The following is a 6,512-nucleotide window of genomic DNA, read 5'->3' on the forward strand; positions in this document are numbered from 1 at the left end:
TCTCATCAACATCCATTGGTTGAATGTTGAGAGATCAAGGTTTGAAGATGGAAGAACAAATGAGAAAAAATGAGAGAAAAAGATGAAGAGAGGGTTTTACCTTCTCTTGAAAATTTGGAAATGAGAGAGTGTGAGAGAAGTGTGAAGTGTGAGGGCTTTAGGGGAGAGGGAAATCTGATTTCCCTCCTAGGCAATCATGAAGATCTCCTAGGGTGGCTCTCCTAGGGTGGCTAACGGTGAGATTGAGTGATGTGAGGTTTGTTTTATGGAAAGGCAAATCTCGCATCCCAATGCGAAACGACCACTTCGCACACATGCGATAAACATGCTCGAGTATTATCGGATGATACCCGGTCGGATATTATAAATCGCCTGATCGTAATATCCGATTAGAATTTCGGATTTCGGCATTCCGAGTGAAAAATATTTAGAAAATAGGTATGGGTGTATTCAGGGTCTATATTGACTCGACATGAAATTACGAAGCCAACGGTGCGATTGGAATTCGATTCCGAGTTACGGAACTCAAAAACCACTTTTTGAGCCGTACCGAGTGGATTTCGGCCCCGACAGTGGTTCAGAACCGACTGTCTCCGAAAATTACCAAAATTTACCATAAAATAGGAAATAAAATTCCAAGACTAAAACTCAACTAGAGTTTTGTCTAATTCTTTACTGAAAATTCCTAGAAATTCATTTTCGAATATATAATTAATAAAAATATTAATAAAATCTTATAATTCAAAATCGTAAAATTCGCAGTGTTACAACTCACCAAATGAAGAGTAAATCTGAATACAATTAAATCAGGTAATAAGAAATTCAAATACATGAAATTACCACCTTCCATATATGGATTAGGCGTGCAAATGGCAATGACTCAAATTTCAAATGTGAAATTATTATTCTCATAATGAGCACAAGCAATATAAAGATTCAAATCAAGGAGATATTACCATCCCAAATCTCAAGCAATATGAGATTCCAATGCACCATATGATTTATTTCTATAATAGAAACAAGTATGTGAGAATTCAAAAACAATAAGTTATGATGATGATTTTTTCCTTTCCTTGAAATTCAATGGGCGTGAGCATCATCTTGGCTGAACCAAATCAAAGGGAGGGTCATCAACACATGAGAAACACAACTTTATTACATGTTTAATATTATGTTTTATTTCTGACTTTATATGTAAACCGAATTACACATGAATGAACAACTTGAATATTATTTTGGATTAAATCATTTTTTGTTAGTTGAGTCTTGCTCCTACACTTAGAACATACATATCAAGGAACATTCCCTGTTGGGTTCATAGGTTTATCACAATTGGTGTGACGCATTACCTTAGTTCTCATCAAGCACCATGTTTATGGCGAACAACTTTAACTTATCAAACAACATTACTTATGGCGCCTTCCCATTTCATCTTTTAACCAAATTTATTTATCAATACATTAAAAGTTATACACATTCCACTTTATATTTATATACATGTCTATTCCACCCATAGACAAATTATATACAAAACCATATAAACAAAAACAAACTAAAGTTATGGTCATATTTTAATTCCATTCATTTTCATATTCAAATCCGTGACAAATATACATAAGTGTATAACATATTCAATTCCACAAGTTTATTAAATTTCAAGGAAGAACAATCGACAAAAAAACAACTCACTCATAGAAGTTGTTATAAAAAATTCATAATTTTAAATATTGAATTCAAATATTTTAATTGTCTTGTATTATCCCTCTATTTATCGACTCTGAAGAGACTGGAGTTATGTTTTAAGAGTAAAATGATAATATAATACTCATTTTTTAAAATCATTGAGTCTTAATATTATAATTTATTGCCCATATTCAAAGTCATAATATTCATATATTTTTAACGATAAACTAATTATCCCACTAGATGCAAGGTTACATTCGTTATTATATTAGCATTCCATATTGCCGGCCTTCTAGATCCTAAAGAAAAAAGAAAAACAAATCTTATTATCTGCTGCCATTCTAATTTCTGAGAAACAACTTGGAAGAATTACATATTTTAAATCTAAAAGTCATCTTACCTTAAATTAAATACATAGCAACTCTGTAGCAGATTTCTTGGCTAAGCCTGTGGCTCTTTAGATATCTCCTACTCAGTATTAGGATCATCCTCCGGTTGGCGCTATGGAGTTCTTAGTTCGTGATCTTTCTTCTTAGCTTTATTCCTTTTATTTTTGATGTACCAAAACAAATACATGTCATGTATCAACAAAGTGATGATATAATTGTATAGGGTTTTGCTAAATTCTCATAATGACAAAAAGGTCAATAGTTTAGTTCCTGTTAGCAATACTTGCTCAAAGGAACAACCATAAATCCTAAAAGTGATTAGTTTTTTTACTCAAAATGGTGAGATAATACTCTTCTTAGTAAAACAATTCATAGCATGTAGTAATAATTATGTTAATTTAATTAATTTTATTTAAATTGCTACATGGACTTTTTATTTAAATTGCTATCTGCCTGATTTTCTAGAATCAATTCAGTTGGTCTAGTGATATAGGGTTCCACTAGATTCTCAGGACGACCAAAATGTCAATTGTTCAATTTTTGAAAATGATATTTATTGAGATGAGTAGTCACGAATCCTGAAAGAGATTAATTTCATACTAAAAAAGTGAGGGAATATCCTTAGTAGTAACCAAAAAAATTCATTTAGTCAAGATATCATAGATAAATTATAGAGACCTATATTGAATAGTTAAATTTATTAGGGAATTGAAGGATTTAATTATTTCTGTTAGTTATGAATTTAAGGATTTGATTCATAATCAGGGCTTTCAATTTGCTAATTTTATTTTTATTTGGAAATTTTTTATTTACATTTTATCGTGCTATTTATGTTTGGGTCCAACTAATAATTAAAGTTTATTTAACCTATAAATAGATATTTGTTCTAGGAGTTTAATATTATATTTATACATTATCTATGATTCATTTATATTATTTTTTTCTTTGAAAAGTTAATAATGATAAAATTGTATAATTCAGTGACAGTCTCATACACTGTCAATTGATATATTTTCCCCTTATTATTTATGTTAATCAAATAAACTCTTAAATAAATTAATACACATATAATATATAAAATAGTGATCCGGTAGGAAAAAAAACTTTAGATTAAAAATGCATATCATATTTTACCTAGTAATAAACTCTCAATGCATTTTGTATTCTCAGTAAAATGATTCAGAGTATATCTGACACGATGCGAGAGTATCTTTGTTTACTTGTTGTTTATAGGAAAATATATTATGCCCTTCTCCCTTTTATCCTTGAAAAAAAAAACAAGAGAAAATGGTGTATATATTGACAGTGTAACAGTTTTTTAAAGTGTTATTACTCTATTTACTATTTATTTTTAATTATTATTAATTATCTTTTAAAAAAATCTAAATGAATAGTAAATGATACACTAACTATATATATTTACATTATTAATCCATAAATATTATCCATTTTTTTTTATTGTAATGCCTAGTCATAAATATCTTGGTGGATATTTTGTTAATTAATTTACTTAGATAAGAAGAAAACGTATGACATAATTGAACTCGTCTTGAATGTAAGGAGGAATTTCGGGTTTAATGAGAAGATAAAAAAAATTATGTATTAATATTATAAGAGTTTTAATATTGATTTTGTGTCATTTATCATTCATATTTAATTATTATTGACTTTTAAATATAAATAAATAAATGAATGAATAATGGATAACATGGTTAATTATAAATTTTTATACTAACAATATATATTATCCTCAAGTGAGAAAGGAATAACTTTTTTTTATACAAATGAGAAAGGAATAACTTGAGATTATAGTAATAATCACGATACAATTTAAAACCATACAGGTCGATTCATTATAATGATTTTAATATTGTCCGTGTTATTTTTTAAAAGATCTTTCATTACATTGACTAGTGTATACAGTGTCTGCCGGTCAATATTGTATTTACTACGTATTTGATTTTTATATATTTTATTTCTTGTAATTAGAATATATTTTTTGTATTCAATATACTTTATATTATATTTTTTTGTGTTATGATAATATTTAGTTTAAAGTGAGAGATGTAGTTAATTAATGTGTTGAACTGTTGGTAGTTAATTAGGATTATATGATTTTTTGTAAAAATTAAATAATTTGAAGGGCAAAATAGAAAATGAAAGTTACACCATAATAAAAGTTACACCATATTTTAACTTTATATATAGTATAAAAGTATAGATTAATGAATTAATATTGTCTGTAGTATTTTTTTTAAAAGATCTTTTGGGATAACTACAGTTAATTAAAGAGAATGGTTAACGTTATTAATGTCATGATTATATATTATGTACGTCGGTTCAACTGATTCTCATATCAGTATAATATGACAATTATATCAGATATACAGTTAAATCAGTCAAAACAAGAATAATATATCAAACTGTATGTATCATATCAATTAAAATTAGTTTAGACATGAAAAAATTCATAGTTTTAAAAAAGATATTAGCTTATGTTTGGTTATAATGAAAATAGGAGGAAAGAAGAGATGATAAAAGAAAACTATAAGAAAAGTTTGTCATTTATCTTAAAGAAAAGAAAGGAAGGAAAAAAACAAAAGATAGAAAGAAAAAGGACAATGAGCACACTAAATTTTTTCTTCTCACCTATTTTTTGTTATTGAATATTTTTCGATTCACTGATATAAGTTTTGGAGAAAAAATTGATAGAAAATCCATATCTTTTTGTTGTTGAATAAAAAATTTGTTTGCTTCTTAAAAATAAGTTACACTACAAGTATGTTTGGCAAGCTACCAATATTATAAACTCAATTTATTTTACTTTGTCAAAAATAGTTAGCTTATTTTAGTTTTAAGTGAGGATATCAAACATAAAAATATATAGACATTGATAATTTAAGAGTTTTTATATTATTATTGTTTCATTCATCATTCATTTTCAATCATAATTGACTTTTCAAAAAAAATAATCTAAATAAAAGTAGATAATGCACTGTTTACATTGTCAATATCACAGTTTCTAAACTAAAATAGTTTATATCAAACATGCACTAAGGATTCAAAACTGGAATTTCATAGATATATGTAACACATTGAAACAAATTAATAATTGATTGAACCATTATACTATTATATTACTACTGAGTGATATGGTAAGCGAAATAATATTAATAAGACTAATTAATGCATTAAATTTGTAAATAATTAAATATAATATTCCAAAAAATGTCTTTCATTGGTGAAACACATTTATTTTATCTTTTTAATTCAATATTTTTTTCTTTTCAATTAATTAATGTAAAGATGTTTTGGTAACAAAATTTTAAAAATAATCTTATAAAAAATAATGTTATAAAAACCATGAAATACACACAAAAATGTCACCGAGATGATTATGTAGGAATAGTTTACCCATAATCACTAATTTTAAGAAAAATAACATTTATTTAAGAAACGGGAAACTAACAACTTCTAGACTTTTTCAAATACCATGCTTCTCATTTTATATAAGAGACATCTAATGAAATTCATATGCTCTTCATTTTGTAAGAAAGTAAATAACACGTGGACATTTAGTTTTATCCGGTCCATTTTTTAAATAAAAGTTAAGAAAGACATAAGAGCTAAAAGTATACAAAAGGTCACTTTGATTAAAAAAAAAATTCAAGATTCGATTTCATCAAAATTTTAAAAATAAGCAAACCATATCGAATTTTGATATCATTTTTTATTGGGTAGCATAATTAAAATACAATAGTAGTTGTATTTAGAGTAAGTTAAGGATAACGAACGATATAATTTTCTTTTTTCTTTCTCATTTTTGTCCTCTTTTAAAAAAAATGATTTTAAATAATTTAATGAATAGTTATTGGCTCAATAATGGAAAAATATCATTTCATAATCAAATTTCATTATTTTTTGTATTTTTTAAATAAAAATTATTTCAATCAATCTTGTAGCTTATAGTGAACTCATTAATGAGAGATATAAATTTGCAGATTTAATTCGAGTACCATTTTATAATAGATAAACAAATGTTTTATTATGTTTTAAGTCGTTTCTAACTTTTGCCAAAAACAGAAAAAATGTTTATGTCTAACACTATTTTTTCGCTATTAATTTCATTTAAGATTATTTACTTTTAATTATTAAACAAATTTGATGGAATTTTATAGGTTGATTATGTTTCGGTGATATCTAACTTCATGCCATAAGCGAGAAGGATATCTATGATTAACATTATCTATTTGTAATTAGTTCAATTTAAAATTACTTATCTATTTTTAATTATTAAATGAATTTAATAAAATTATTTTAATATATTTATTATTCACGTCGTCTCTATATTTCTGTCAAAATGAGAAGAATATTTACAACCAACATCAAACACTCGCTATAAATTTCATTAAATTGAAATAATTATATTTTAAACATTTT

This window comes from Lupinus angustifolius, chromosome LG15 (assembly GCF_001865875.1).
Source record: "Lupinus angustifolius cultivar Tanjil chromosome LG15, LupAngTanjil_v1.0, whole genome shotgun sequence".
Classification (NCBI taxonomy): Eukaryota; Viridiplantae; Streptophyta; class Magnoliopsida; order Fabales; family Fabaceae; genus Lupinus; species Lupinus angustifolius.